Source organism: Rhincodon typus, chromosome 19, assembly GCF_021869965.1.
Source record: "Rhincodon typus isolate 14 chromosome 19, sRhiTyp1.1, whole genome shotgun sequence".
Taxonomy (NCBI): Eukaryota; Metazoa; Chordata; class Chondrichthyes; order Orectolobiformes; family Rhincodontidae; genus Rhincodon; species Rhincodon typus.
The window spans coordinates 12,035,469-12,052,224 of NC_063350.1; the positions used below are offsets into that span (position 1 = coordinate 12,035,469).

Consider the following 16,756-nt stretch of genomic DNA (forward strand, 5'->3'; position numbering starts at 1 on the left):
TCTTTCTTTCTTTCTTTCTTTCTTTCTTTCTTTCTTTCTTTCTTTCTCTCTTTCCTTTCTCTCTTTCTCTCTTTCTTTCTTTCTTTCTCTCTTTCTTTCTCTCTTTCTTTCTTTCTTTCTTTCTCTCCTCTCTTTCTTTCTTTCTTTCTCTCCTCTCTGTCTCTCTCTCTCTGATAAATACCTCATGTTCTTGTTATGATTCTTCTCCCCTCCTTTTTCTTTCCTGATTTGGTTTATCTGCATCCCACAAATGTCTTTCCTTATCCATGAGTGTATTTGCCCTTTCTTCCTTCTCTCATTTTCTCCCTGCACTCTCTTCCTCTATACTCTGACAGTGTTTGTGGAGGGAAAGGGTCTGAATGCTGGAGAACTGGTTCATATTGTATTGCAGAAGAAAGGCTGACTGATGAATTGTGCAGGAGTTGCCAGGTCATTGTGTCGCCAATAAACTGACTCTTGGCTCAGTTGAGGAACATTCCAGGCGGCGTACACAAAGACACTCCTCCAATATTCAGCTCTTTGTTTATAATTTATTTCTTTATTACTTAATCTCCACTGTCCAAAACCAGTTTCAGACCTACTGAAGCAGCTGTGAGTAGCCTCTGGGAGATTGTTGTTGACCTTTTCTTTAGCACATTGTGATGTCATGCAAATTGCTGCTGGGCTCCACTTAATATGGAGAGCTAGCAGATGTAATAGTGTGTTATATTGTATTATTCCATTGCCATTGCATTTGTCTTGCACTTTTTTTTTGTATTACTCATTGTGGGCCTACGGTGTATAAACTTTGTCTATGTTCAAGGTTTTTATGTCCTCTTGCAATATCCAGAATTCTGTTCTGCTTTAGGACACATTCTGCATTTAATCCAGAGAATCCTAAATACAAGTGACATTGCTGAGAAGTACTGCTTTATATACTCTTTCATCTGCCTACCACCGGTCCTACTCTGCTCTCTTTCACTTGAGTCTGCAAAATAAAGTCGAAATTAATTAATTGGAAAAATATCCATGGAAATGATAAAATAACTATAAATATTTTCCTTGTGCTACTAAATGTGATAAATATCCGTATTCTTTATGAAATGTAAATAAATTAGTAATTCAGGTTGGAAACAGAAGTGCATGAGTTTACAGATTATGAACAATAATATGGAACACATTTGTTTGAAACATTCAAGTATGTTGTAAAATCACTTCAAAATTATTTCAAGCGACTAATACTTGCACTAATACAATGCCACAGAATTAGCTGCATCCCTAGTCAAGTTGTTCTAAAGTAGCTACAACACTGGCATCCACTTGACAGTGTGGAAAATTGCCTAGGTATACAAAAGCAGGACAAATCCAACCTAGCCAATTGTTGCCATCTCAACCTTAGCAGACTGGTGAAAGGGATCATTGACAGTGCTATCCAGTGGCACTTACTTAGCAATAACCTGGTCACTGATTCTCAGTTTGGGTTCTGCCAGAGCCAATCAACTCCTGGCCTCTTTACAGCCTAGGTCCCATTGATAAAAAGCTGAATTCCAGATGTAATGAGACAGAGACTGCGTTTGACATCAAGACAACCTTTGCCGAAGTGGGGTATCAAGGGATCTAACAATTGGAGTTAGTGGAAATTGTGGGCAACTCTCCACTGCTTGGAGTCAAATGCACCACAAAGGGGGATGATTGTAGTTGGCAAATCATCTGGGCTCAACATGGCTGCAAGTGTGCCTCAGGGTAGTGTCTTCAGCCCAACCATTTTCAGTTGCTTCATCAATGACCTTTCCATTATAAGATCAGAAATGAGAACGTTTGCCCATGATATGTACAATGTTCGGTGCGATTTGTGACTCCTTAGATACTAAAGCAGCTCATATATGCAGCAAGACACGGACAATATCCAAGCTTGGGTTAAAAAGTGATGTGTAACATTTCTGCTGCAAGTGCCTGGCAGTGACCAATTCCAACCAGAAAGGGGCTAAAAACACTGGATCTAAATCCTGAAACTGTCTTCCAAACAGCACTTTTGGATGTACTACACTCGGTAGATAAAGAAGGCAGCTCACCAGTGCCCTCTCCAGGCCAGTTAGTGATGGGTAATAAGTGCTGGCCCAGCCAGTAATGCCCACACCCTGTGAAAGATCTACTTTCTAAAATTCTCTCTCAAACTACACTGCTGCTCGTGCTTTTGATGACTTGCCATGCACATAGGTGTGGTCATGTGTGCTGGCATGTGAGTGGTGGGGATGAGGATTCCAGCTGATTCTCATGTATGCTCTTGGCTGCAGTGTTGCCTGTCTCCTCACTTGGAGGTTAGGCCAACTTGGGGTCCTTTCGGACTCTTGCAAACAGCAATGGTCCACAGATCACGCTTTGAGAATTGCTGCTGTCGACCAGGCTTTGGGCTATTGCATTTTTCAAGGATTAGTTTGGGCAATATGAGAGTTATTTGAAAATGTAACTACTAGGATTAATGTACTCACTTGGGACCTTTTTGTTTGCTTATTGGCACACACCACCTCCAATTAAGGGTTGAATTTTCTTCATGCATTTAATTACACCTTCCCTGAAGACAGTCCATTTCAAGAGGACCCAACACCCTCATGACACACATGTTATTATAATGCTGGAGCACCTAATATGCACAGCAGCTGATTTGGAAAACCTGTTGATACAGTAAAGCCAATTCCATTCAGCGGTCATGGAGAGACTGTGGGATAACAGGTTGTTGGAGCCTGTTGAAGTAGTTAGGTTTTTGGGGGGTTAGTGGCAGTCATAGGGTCACCAATCTTGGAAATATATATCAGTGTGGCTAGGTCAAAGTCCTATAACTCCCTTGCTAATCGCAATTTGCATCTACCTCGACCGATGGACTGCAGTAGTTCATCAAAGAAGCTTGTCAGCACCTCTTAAGGACAACTAGGGACAGGCATTAAATGATTGTCCAGCCAACAACAACTGCATCTAATGAGTGAAATGAAAAAAAAATTCTGCTTTCGTTCATTTATTTCTTTTGCAAACAACAAAATTCCATGTCCTGATCTTTTGTCAGTGGGTATCCAAATGAAATTCGTTTACAATTGTGACTAGAATGGACCAGGTGTTTTAAAAGCGCTAACTAATCCTGGAAATGAAGAATAGCAGCAAATCACTGACGAGGACAAGCTGACCAAACACACTCTTAAAATCTGGAAAGAAGTCTGGGGGCTCCGTGGTGACTTTGAAAAGTGGACCTTGCTAAGGTGAGATGGCCCTGACTTAATCTGCAAATGACAGTCTTGTGGAGAATGAACTTTTAACACCGTAAACATCTTTAAAGTGCTGTGTGTGCACAAAAGAAATGAAGATGAGTGATCTGCATGAGATGTGAAGTTACAGGGGACAGCATTCATAAATGCAAGAATCACTGCACCGACTGAAATATCAGGAAGAGGCAGTGAGAGAATGACATGCAAATGACATGATCCATAATGGCTAGAGAACTGTATTGCAAGGATACACTTTCATGACTTTTAATCATTTGGCCTTAAAGTACATCATTTCTGTGTTTCAAGACTTGAACAGAACAAAAACCAAGAATTGGAATAGACTCTTCTCCTCCGAAGTGGTGGTTAAGAGTAGATTTGATAGATGGGCTCCAAATCATGAGGGATTTGGACAGAGTCAATAGGGAGAAGCTTCCTTTCGACAGAAGGATAGACAACCAGAGGACAGTGATTTGAGGTGGACAACAGAACCTAATGTGGCGATGTGAAGAAGCATTTTTCTTTATGCAGCAAATGGTTAGGATCTGGAAAAGGCTGCCTGTGAATGGGTTTCAAAAGGGAACTAGATACTCATCTGAAGAGGAAAAATATTGCAGAGCCATAACGAAAGATGGGAGCTGCTGAGTTGCTATTACAGAGTACTGGCATGGATATGATGGGCTGAATGGTCTCCCTTTCTTTGTCATAACCATTATGCAATTTGCTTTTTTTTTGGACACTGTCAAAGATCCATGCCCTGAAAAGGTTAAAGGCCCACCTGGTATACGACACATGAGTAATCGATTCTATGATTTGCAACTCCTTCCATGTGTCCTTACACTCTGTGTATACACAGAACTTAATTTGCCTAAAAACACAGTTCCCAAAGACAACATTGTCTGTGTACTCATTATACCCTGTCTTCTGTCTTCACAGAGTGAAGAGAGCCCAGTGACCTTCAGTGCATACCACAGAAGAGTGGTAGTTGAAAGCACCAAACATCATTACATACATTACCCCAATCTTGCATCGATAAGCATCATCCCTGATACAGGCATTTATCCAGACACATGTAACAATGGAAACGAAGAGCAATTTCAAACTCTCAGTACTGGTATGGACAAACTTTAGCTTGTAGAAGGACAGAGGTCCCCAATACTTCTCTACCTCCATCTTGTGTTGCTGGCGTCTGTTTCCGTGGAACTTTTTTTTTAAACACAATAACCTTGAGGGCCTTTTAGATCTTTTTCTTGTTGAAAACTGAACTCAAATTCTGTAACTGCCATGATCAAATTTGAATATGTGCTCTCTGGATTCCTTATTTACTGACATAACCAGTCCGATCCTGACCAGTTAATTATTAAGTCTCTTCTGCATCTATCTATTTTAATTTGGGGACATTACAGCCTGCGGTGACTTTTGCACAGCATTGCCTCATCTGATTTTCAATCCTGATGTTCTTTGTTTCAGCCAGTTTTGAAGTCATTATCCACAGCATATTTCTTGACTCTTTCATGGGATGTGGGTCTTGCTGACAGGCAAATGTTTGTTGCCCATCCCTAATTTCCCCTGAACTAAGTGGCTTGCTTCACATTTTCAGAGGGTAGTTTAAAAGGTGACCATATTGCTTTGTTTTGTGTCTGGAGTCGCACATAGGTCAGACTTGAAGAAGATGGCAGATTTCCCTTCCTGAAGGACGAGTGAACCAGCTAGGTTTTTGTGACAATTGCCAATCACTTCATGATCATCATCACTTAGAAAGTGCAAAAAAAGCAAGTCTATTAATTTAAAATAAGTTCCACCAGCTGCCATGGTGGGAATGAACCCATATCCCCACTAGTTCAGTCCATTAGTTTTCCCAATGGCATATTCCACCACACATTGCCTTTTAATTCCCCTGCACACTGAACACCTGAAGTATCTGAAGCACAGCTTTATAACTTGCATTTATCATGGCACATTGTGATGGATTTTCTGATGAGCAGCAATTGCAATCTGATTGCCACTCTGCTCTTAATGGCAAACAGTAAAATAAAGTTCTGCTTTTTTAGCAGGAAATTCTGATCATTGACCCCTTTTGGAAATATGGACTGTGCTTTAAATTTAATGTGTTCCTTGTAGTGCAGGATGGTTGAATTGAATTATACTCCCTTTTTCATTGCAGGAGTTGCCATATTTTGTGCTTTTAAAGGTCCAGCAGCACAGACTATCATTTTGACAGCTGCTGTGAAAGGGCATGTGAGCCAAGTGTGAGGCTCGGGTACCTGGCAGGTATGGAGCCACAGTGAAAAGTGGGAAGGGTGCCAGGTGGAGTGGTTGGTGGGGGGGTGGTGTCAGGATTAGGCAGGGTGTGACAGCTTTGGTGGGTTAGCGATGGGGGTAGGCACAGTTGTGGGTTATGTCCAGTGAATGGGGTGCCACCTTTGACAAGGGAGAGGGTGTGGTTCAGGTTTGGTAAATGGGAGAGGGCTGTGTATGGTTGAGCAAGGTTGGGAGGGGAAGGCAGTTTGCTCCGACTGGTAGTGAGGGAAGGGGCATATGTCAGTTCCTGGAGGGGAAATGGAATATTGTAGGGTCCAGTTGGAGATGGAGGCAATGGGGTCCCTGGAGGAAGAGGAGGAGAGGGGTTGTTGGGTCAGGGTCTGGGGTACATATGGTACTTTACCCAGGAATAAGACTAGGCTTTCAATCATCTAACTTTGCAGGACAACTATCAACTGCAGCGGAATCCTCCAGTTTCTCAGATTTAATTGGATATATTCAGGGGGTTCAGGCATAAAGGAGTTACCCAGCAGAATCTTCAATTTCCATTCTGCTACATCAGGAATTCCTCAGGGTACCGATGTGCAACTCCCATCTCTGCTGCAGAAACGACAGTCTGCCTGGCTATCAGACAATCTGGACCACTTTATCATGACCTCCGATCTTACCACTAATGGATTTCTTTTAAATTGCAGTCAGTATTGTTACATAGGCAAATGTTTGCCCAATGTTCATTTGCATTTCTTGTATCCAATATCTACTCGTGTTCGAGGAACTGTGTGCAAGTGCTGTCAGCCAGCTTTGCACCTCTCCCAGTCCTGTCGTGTTTGTAGCTATTCCTGCCAGGAGATCTGCTGTCATGGCACTTCACAATTATCTGCCTCTCAACATCCTAAAACACCCACAACAACATAGTCTGCAAATGCTTTGAGACATGGTCATCCAGCAACTCCTCCTATTTTTGAGTACTGGAGTTGGGAAGTCACATTGAGGTTGTAGTGGACTTTGGTGAGGCCTCTTCTGGGGTACTGCGTCCAATTCTGGTTGGTCAGTTACAGGAAGGATATTATTAAACTCAGGAGGGTTCAGAAGAGATTGACTCGAATGTTGAAATGGAAGGTTTGAGTTATAAAGAAAGACTGGATAAGCTAGGACTTTTTTCACTGGAATATAGGAAGCTAAGAGGTCACCTTACAGAGGTTTATAAAATCATGAGGGGTACAAATAGGGATAATGGTAGCTGTTTTTTCCCTAGGAAGGGGGACTTCAAGACTCGGGGGCATATTTTTAAGGTAAGTGGAGAGAGATTTAAAAAAGACATGAAGGGAATTTTTTTACAGAGGGTGGAATGAACTTCCTGAGGAAAGAATGTATGAAGGTACAGTTACAAATGTTTAAAAGACACTTAGATAAATACATGAATAGGAAAGTTTTGGAGGGATATGGGCCAGGAACAGGCAGGTGGGACTAGTTTAGTTTGGGATCATGTTCAGCATGGACTGGTTGGACTGAAGCACAAGTTATTGTGCTGTGTGACTCTATGATGATGACTGTTCCCTTCATGTTACCATCTGGATGAGACCTCTGTAGCTTTTCAGCTCTGATCAAAATACTGATGGTTTCTTTTATGGATATTCCTTTTTCAGAGTTACTGTGTGCAAATTCAAGCACTTCATCACTTGTTTTGTGGTCTGAATTCTAAGCATGTATGTCAGTATCCACATTTCAGACCTCTATTTTTCTTCCATTGATCTTTACTTTTGTCCTGGTTTCTAAGGTATATGGGAAAGTGGATAAAATGTAGCATCTTATGACATTTTTCATTTTGACAAAATTGAATTTTCGTGTTGTCGACACATTCTTTACCTTCACAAAATTACTTCCAGCTGTCTCTGTGTATCACATCTCAATTTTCTGTTATCTTTCGTCCTAAGTGCACAAACTTATTGACTTGTTCCAATGCGATACCATCCACTTCAATCTTCACTCTGTAGTTCCTTCTAATATAATCCTTCTAATTGCCCTTGTTTAAATATTTTTGGTGTTCACACTTAATCCATATTCTAAGCTTTTAGAAAAAAAATAACCTACTGCAGGTACTGGAAATCTGAAAGAAAAACAAAATTGAATTGGAAAACCTCAGCAAGTCAGGCGGCATCTGTAGAGACAGTAAACGTTTCAGGTCAATGACCTTACAAAAGCTTTTCCAGTTTCTTTTTAGTATTTCTAACCCTCTTGATTTTACTTGAATTATGATATTTTACAGTGCCATTCTGATTCTACAAGTCGCACTGTGTCAATGTACCACATGTTTTTGATATATTTGCAGTCCATTTTCTACCCTGCAAAACGCATCTGAATATTTGTTCTGTGTACAGGTTGAAAAATGTTGGATGAAAGTACAATGTCTTCACCAGTTACACCAGGCAGCATATAACTCACAAGGAGCCAGTTGCTCATTCATCTGTCTTTTTCAAACAGTTGGGTCACATTTCACTACGTCAGAAAGAAAGTGGTTGTGTTTCTCTATGAAAGTGTGCGTCGGCATCCATCAAAAATGTGGCAGTGGTTGCATTCAGGTTGCATGTTGGTGGAATCACATTACTCCCTATTTAAGCCTGTCATAGCTTTTGTTGGTAGTTACAGTTGATGATGACTCTGTAGCTTGCAACAACAAAACCTGACTAACTAAAACCTCACTAAGTCTGTAGTTGCCTCATCTACTGCAGTTAAGTCATGGTTAAGCATATGTGTGGGGTGAATCCAAGCACCTAATTGTATCCTTAGTGCACATGGCACTACGACTGACTCCTTTTGATGTCCTTTACAGATATCTGATAGGACCTGTGGCATTAAAGTTGAAAACAGTGGTGACGTCTGCTGGTTCATTGCAAATCGTCGGTTGATCCGTTAAGACACAGTTGGAACACCCCGGTCAAAAGTCTTTTGCTCATCCTCATCCCCTTGGGGTTCTTTCAGATCCAATTGTACCTGCTGCAGCATGATCTGTTTCTCCACCCCAAAAGAACTTGTTCTACTATGCCTACATCTGCTAAGGCCCTGAACTTGTGGAGAACTCTCCCACTTCACTATGAGGGACTTGGCATTGGATTCAATAGCATTTCTATGAGGTTCAAAACTGGGTCTAGTCTGAAGCTCTGAGCTCAACTTTCATTTTGTTCCTTTACTATGGTGCAATTTTCATGACTAGCCCTTAATGAGATTCACAAGCATTTTCTGTAGGTTGTGTTCATTTGTACTACAGCACAAGGGAGAGCCCTTCCTGTGCAGATACAGTATCAGTTGCAGTGTCTTGGTCTATGACTCTATCACTTCAGCCAGTTGGCAGATATCTTGAATTTAAATTTTGAGATGTAAACAGAAACCTGGTATTGAGTGAATTAACCCAGAATGGTGGTGGGAGTAACTGCAGTGGCATGTATGCATAGGTGTAACTGTACCCTTTTAGTCAGCAATGTCAGTCTTTGTCACCAGATGTCTCAAAGCAGCGTACAGCTACTGAAGTACTTTTTTTGAATTGTGGTTACTGTTGTGTTGGAGGAAATGGAATTGGTTAGATCAGTAGGCTGATGGTCAACAGCATGACCATCAATTCCCAGACTCGCTGCGGTTACCATGAGGCACTCTGTTTCACAATCTCTCCCCTCACCTGAGGTACGCTGACCCTTGGGTTAAACCACCACCAGTCATCTCTAATAAGACAGCAGTCTATAGTTCAATAGGACTATGGTAATTTTACCTTTACTGTAGGAAACATGGCAGCCAATATGCACATTGCCATTTGCAGGATCTTGCCATATGTAAATGACCAGATAATCTGTTCTTCTGATGATTTAAGTATAAAAGCTGGCCAGTACACTATTACCCTGCTCCTCTTTGGAATAGTACAATGCACCTATTTGGATGGATGTAAAGGAAAACATTGAGCCTTAATCTGACATCTCGTGCAAAAGACAACATCCCTGACAGTACAACATTCCTAGCTACTGCACTGGGAGCATCAGTTTCAAACCCTGGACTTGAACAATTTGAACAAACAACTTGTGATTCCAGTTAATAGTGCTATCAATTGAGAAGCATTTCGGTCTGTGAGCAGGACTCAGTCGCATTATTGCTTTCTTCTGTTGTTTATTACACTTACTCATGATAAATGTCAGATAAAGGAAAATGTGGCCTTTCAGCCTTAACTTGGATTTGGTGCAGTGAGAGATATTGGTAGTTTGGAGCAGAACATTTTCACTTTTTGTATCATGCTGACATTGACACCTGCCAGATCAAGTGTAAAACAGGTCAAATATAGGATCAGTCTCTCCCTCCTTTATGTCTACCAAACTCTTGAGCACTCCTCAGTGTTCTTGGATGTTTTAATTCTTCCCTAAACAATATACCTGTACTATCCTCTTCTCCCCTTCCCAAACTATCAACCCAATCAGGCTACTAAATGAAATGAAATGTTGGCTATTTAAAACTTAGTTAGTGACGCCCACATTCCATTAACAATGCCTAACCCTAATTCCAGAGAGGGCAGAGCTAAGAATCAACCCCCATGTTGCTGTGGGTCTGGAGTCACATGGGCCAGGATTTTTGTGAACGTCTTGTGTTTACATGATAATTGACAGCGGTTACATCGTTGTAATTAGGCCACTTTAAAAAAATTCCAGATTTCAACACCATCTCAATTAAAGTCCAAAAATATGCAGATTAGGTGGATTGGCCATGCAAAATTGCCCAAGTGTCCAGGGCTGTGCAGGCAAGGTGGATTAGCTGCAAACAGAAATTTGTTCTCTTTGCCTGGGGACTGCAGTTGTCTACCTATTAAGTGCAGGAATTCAAAGAAATAGAGAGGCTGGGGGGGAGGGGGAAGAAAATAGACTGTTGTTACAGCACCAAGCAGTGCAGTACTGAGCTGCTAATCTAATTCTCCAAAGCAGCCTGTGGTTAAAGCACACACACCTTCACTGACTGTGAAGACCACAATGAGACTGTTAACACTGTGTCTTTTCTTTTGATCCACAGACAACTCTCTTGCTTTCACTGTCAAAAACAATATACCAAACCTGATGTATGTGAGCAGAATATACATGCTGATGCAGCAGCTGGTTTCTAATTATGATGACTACAATGGTTTAAAACAAAATTCCCACCCAAATCTTCAAACTGCACCCCCTCCAGGCTTTCGCACTAACCTACATGTATCAAAGGGAGGTGTGTATTTCCAATTTTATGCAGACCACCTTCAAAGACTAGCAGGTACATGTTCATAAATATATATAAATTTAAATCTCCTGCGATGGCTTCATTGTGAAAAGCAGAATCCAAACACAGTGGATTTGATTACCAGCCAATGCTGAGTTAGCGATTCTGCGCTAGTGCCTTTGAGTGATATGGCAATCTGGAGTTTAGGAGAACAGAACTGAGCAGATGTTGTTGCATTTCACTAGTGAATGAACAGGAAGAGTGCTTGGTTTTGATGCCACACCCCTCTTTGCTATTCCAGGTAAATAGCCCAACATTTGCCCAACCTCCTGCCTACAATATCATTTGGGCAAACCTGTGACCTGTGCCTGTGAAGACACGGATGTTTCAGGGGCTACGAATGCCGCAAAAGATCCCCTCTCTGACTGGTTACGAAAATATATGTTGTAAGTGCATATCACCTGATTAACACATACCTCAGTAAGGACATCAGAAAGCAGAGCATCAATTAGATTATAGCTGGCTTTCTACCTCAACAGCACATTCCCATCCACTCCCCTTGTCTTTGTGGTGGGAAAAGTGATGCATTGGGTGGAATCTACAGTGCAGTCCCTGGCTGGAGATTGACCATTAACATATGCCCATTTCTGAAGAAGGGTCCCAACCCTGAAACGTGAGCTTTCCTGCTCCTCTGATGCTGCCTGGCCTGCCGTGTTCCTCCAGCTCCAAACTGTGTTATCTCTGACTCCAGCAGTGGCAGTTCTTACCATCTCTGACCATTAACATGTAGCGTTACAGAAGAAACTAGTAGATCTCTGGAATTGTACTGAGCTGAGATCAAGACCTGACTACAAGAATGCCCTGTTACCAAATATAATCCAGATTGATCCCAACTTTACTCATACCAAAATCAAAGAGCGTTTTACAGGTTGATGTCTTGGTGGCCCATTATCACTAGTATGAAATAACATCATGCTATTGACTACTCTTCTGGCAGCATTGTCTACCCTTGAGTATTTTTCTGAACTCTCCAAGAATTAAAATGTATCTCTCAATCATTTGTATAAGTAATACCAAGTGAAAGCCAGGATCGATAATGATAATTTTTTTAAAAATGTGCTTGAGTTATTCCTTGCTTTTCTTTAAATACTTGGGCCTGAACTTTCACACCAAGTTGGAAAAATTTGCAATTTTGCAGGAATTGTCCCAAATATTCTAATCCTTACTCTGGGGAAGAGTGAGTGTGCGAACAGCAGCCCTACTCCAGTTAACAGAGAATTTAAAGGTCACCATAGGAGCTGCCAGGTGTGGAGGAAGACTGTATGAGATGCCTGCATCAGTGGTCTGGAAAAAATACCAAAAACAGCCCTGAGCCAAATTGGCCCATCCATGTCAATCCATCCCACCTCATATCTACATTGATCCTCATGTCCTCTATACCAGCCTGTTCCCCTCTACCCAATCCCATGGCTCTTTACTGCCCCTAAGCGAACTCAAGCCAATTAAATCCCTCACTGCCATCCTCTGCCCTTGTATCTTCTCACCCAGTATTAACTCACCCAGTATCCTCTATGGGTAGATGTCAGAAACCGTGCTGAGATGTACCCGATGATAAATTCAATATTTTGAAGAAGATACTCCAGTACAAATCCATCCACTACATTTTACTTCCTTCAACTACTTAATCTCTTTATAAAGAAACAAGCATCTATATTCATGGTTCCACACCAAAGATTTTATAACCACTTGGAGATGTCAATTAATTAGTAAACTGACACAAACCAGTACTGTGATAGTAAAAAGTTGTGAAGTAAGTTATACAGCATAAAACATATAGTGATAGTCCTCAGGCTTATGTCAACCTACAGAGTTAACCAGAGGGCTCTTGTGGTGTAGTGCAAATGTCCTGGGGAGTTGGGTTTGAATCCATCGATGGGAGATAATGGAATTTGAATTCAATTTTGTAAAAGCAAAATCTGCAATTGGAAGTCTAATGATTACTGTGAAACCATCATATATTAGAGTTGGTCTTTCTCTGAACCTTCTCTGTAGCTGTAACACTATATTCTGCATTCTGTTCTGTATCCTTGATGTACCTATGTATAGTATGATTTTCCTAGATAGCACGCAAAACAATACTTTTCACTGTATCTCAGTATATGTGACAATAATAAATCAAATTAAATCATTATTGATTGTCATTTAAAAAAAAACTGATCATCTGATGTGCATTAGAGAAGAAAAACTGCCATACCTGGCCTGGCCTATCTGTGATAACTCGCCCACAATGTGGTTGACTCTTAACTGCGCTCTGAAAGGTCTGGGAAGACATTCAGTTGTATTAACTGCTAGAAAATCTCAAAAAAGGAGTGGAACTGGGTGGATCACTCGGTTTTGACCTATTCACTGGGAACAACAATCTGTTAATCCTGGACAGTCTTCCTTACCACCATCTGGAGCTAGTGCCAAAATTGAGAGCTGTTTCACAGATTATACAGTCAATAGCCTAAAGTCCTCATGATCATGGAGTTATACCTTACACCAATAACACCATCACCATTTCTAGGTATGTCCTGTCCAATTGGCTAACTCAATTGAATCTAGCTCAGAGATGGTGAACAGTATTAAATAGTTGGTAGGGAATTTTCCTACAAGTTTTCAGCATTGATTCTGGACCCCATGAAAGAACTAGAGAAAAATTGCTAGGGAAATTAATGGAGTTAAAGACCAATACATTCCCTGAGGGATGCATTTTAGGATATTAAATAAAGTAGCTACAGAGATATTGAATGCACTGGTAGTAATCTTCCAGGAATCTTAGTTCCAGAGGATTTGCAAATTCCTGATGTAATACCTTTAGTTAAGAAGGGAAAGAAGCAAAAAGAGGTAACTATTGGCCAGTTAGTTTAACATGTTATTCAGAACATTATGAGTCTATTATAAAAGCTGTAATAACAGAGCATTTAGAAATACAGAATATGATCAAGCAGAGTCAGCATGGCTTCAGGAAGGGGAAATCTTGCCTGACAAATTTACGAGAATTCCTTGAGGTGGTAACAAGCAGGATAAAGGGGAGGCAATAGCTTAGGCAAGACTGTTAATCCAGAAACCCAGGTAATGTTCTGGGGACCTGGGTTTAAATGTCACCATGGCAGATGGTGGAATTAAGAGTCTAATGATGACTATGAATCCAATTGTTGGGGAAAGACTCATCTGGTTCACTAGGAAGTTGCCACCCTGGTCTGACCTATGTGACTCCAGACCCACACCAGTGTGGTTGACTCTTAACTTTCCCTCTGGGATGCGCAATAAATGCTGGCCTAGCCAGCAATGTACCCATCCTGTGAATATATGAAAAGGAAACAGTGGGATTTTTGGGAAGCGTTTGATAAGATTCCATACATTAGATAAGAGCCTACTGTGTTGAAGGTATTAGCATGGATAGAGGATTGGCTAAGTAATAGAAGAAAAAGTATTGGGAAGTGGTGGTGGTGGTGGTGGGGAGGGTGTTCAATTTCAGAATGGTAACCTGTAACCAGTGGTGTGTTAAGGATCATTGCTGGGTCCACAATTACTTGCAACATACATTCATTTTCCTCATTCCAGTTAATTTATTATAGTCAAGTTAGTGGATAGGTGGAAAGGCAAGTGATGAAGTTGACACAAAGACTCTGTGGAGGGATATAGAAAGGTTAAGCAAGTGAGCAAAAAGTTGACAGATAGAATATAATGTGAGGTTATGCACTTTGACAGCAAGATTAAAGGAGCTGAATGTTATTTAAATGAAGAAAAGCTGCAGAAAGTGATGAAACAGAGGGATCATGGAGTCCTCATCCAAGCTCACCAAGTAACAGGGAAGGCAAATTGAATGTTGGCCTGTAATTCAAAGGGAATGGAGTATAAAAGTAGAGAAATTTTGCTAAAACCATACAAGGTCCTAGTCAGACCACAGCTGGAGTACTTTGAACAGTTTTGGGTCTTTTCTCTAAGGAAAGATATAGGGGCATTGGAGGCAGTCCATAGAAGGTTCACTAGTTCATACCAGGTATGGAGCGATTCTCTTATGAGCAGTGGTTGTGTAGGTTGTGCTAGTACTCATTGGAATAAAGAAAAATGAAAGGCAATTTTATTGAAACGTACAAGATTATTAGAGGACTTGACAGGGTAGAAGGAGAAAGGTTGTTTCCACTTGTGGGAGAGTCTAGGAACAGAGGGCGTAATCTCAGAACAAGTGGTAATATATTTAAGACAAAGATGATGAGGATTTTTTTTTTCTTCAGTGTAGCGAACTTGTGGAATTCTTTACCGCAAAGGACAGAAGAGGCTGGGTCATTAAGTATATTCAAGACTGAGATAGACAAATTTTTAATCAGTAAGTGTATTAACAGTTATGGGGAAAAGGCAGGAAAGTGGAGTTGATGTTTATCTGATCAGCTCATTGAATGGTAGAGCAGACTCAACGAAGACCCTGTCTGCACTTATCTTTGGGTTCTATTTCCACAGGCTGCAGCAACTCATGGCATCAGGTCAAACATGGGCGAGGAACTCTCCTACTGATTACCACTTTTGCCCTCCTTCAGCTAATAAAGCAGTACTCCTCTGTGTTGAACACCAGTTGGAGGAAGTAGAGGGTGGCAAGGGCAGAAAATGTATTCTGGGTGGGGGACTTCAAGGTCTATCATCACGAGCAGTTTGGCAGCACCATGTCTTGTGACCACACTTCGATTGTGGCAGGTAGTGAGGGAACCAACAAAAGGGAAAAGCATATTTGACCTCATCCTAACCAATCTGCCTGCCACAGATGCATCTGTCCATGATAATCTCAATAGGAGAGAATACTGCACAATCATGTGGACATGAAATCCCATCTTCACTTTGAGGGAACCCTCCATCATGTTGCACGATCGCTGTGCTAAATGGGGAGAATCAGCAGATCTAGCAACTCAAATTGACATCCACAAGGCATGGCAGGGCCATCAGCTGGATCAGAATTGTACTCCAACACAACCTGGCATATCCTTTGACATACCCTAGAAATCATGACAGGGGATCAGCCTTGGCTCAATGAAGAGGGCACAAGGATGTGTCAAAACCAGCACCAGGCATGCCTAAAACAGTGTCAACGTGGTGAATCTTCAACACAAGACTATTTGTGTGCCAAAAAGTGTAAAGCAGAAAGTGATAGACCTAAGTGGTTCCACAACCAATGGATCAGTCCAAAGCTCTGCAATTCTGCAACATCCAGTCATGAACAGTGATGGACAATTAAATAATTCACCAGAGGAGGCTCCACAAATATCTCCATCCTCAACGAGGGAAGAGGTCAGCACATAAGTGTGAAAGATGAGTCTGAAGGTGGTTGCAAATACTTTGCCTGAAGTGTCACATGGATGATCCATCTCGGTCTCCTCGAGAGGTCACCAAAATTAGAGATATCCCAGCCTCCAGCCAAACCAATTTGTGATGTGCCATATGATATCAGGGAATGGCAGGGTACATATGATATTGCAAAGGCTGTCGGCCCTGACACCAAGAATACTGAACGCTGTGCTCCAGAACTTGCTGCATCCCTAGCCAAAATGCTCCAATGTAGCTACAGCCCAACAAAGTGCAAAATTGCCCAGGTTAGTCCTGTACATAAAAAAGCAGGATAAATCCAACCCAGCCAAATACTGTGCCACCTACTTTCTACTCTTGATTACGATGTAAGGGGTCATGGGTTGTGCTATCAAGCAGCACTCAGATCACTGATGTTCAGTTTGTGTTCCTCTAGCACCACTCAGTTCCTGTCCTTGTTACAGTCTTGGTTCAAACATGGACAAGAGAGACAAATTCCGGAGGTGAGGTGAAAGTGACTGCCTTTGACATCATGGGTGCACGTTCCAGTGTGGCATTAAGGAGCAAAGAACTGCAAAATTGGAGTCAATAGGAATCAGGAGGAAAACTCTCTGTTGGTTGAAATCATACTTGGCAGAAAGAAAAATGAGATAGCAAGGTGTACAGCTGGATGAACACAGCAGGCCAAGCAGCATCAGAGGAGCAGGAAG

General features: G+C 41.5%; 1 protein-coding gene across 2 annotated transcripts in view; it reads left to right on the forward strand.

Moving 5' to 3' along the window:
- LOC109939028 (zinc fingers and homeoboxes protein 3) overlaps positions 1-16,756 on the forward strand; it is a 57,603-nt gene that overhangs the window by 20,223 nt on the left and 20,624 nt on the right. The window contains exon 3 of one of the 2 annotated variants that reach the window (XM_048608271.1): positions 4,167-4,344. The exons of the other annotated variant lie outside the window; for it this stretch is intronic. The gene's annotated coding sequence lies outside the window, so the exon portion shown is untranslated. The remainder of the gene's footprint in view (positions 1-4,166; positions 4,345-16,756) is intronic. 2 annotated transcript variants of the gene reach the window in all.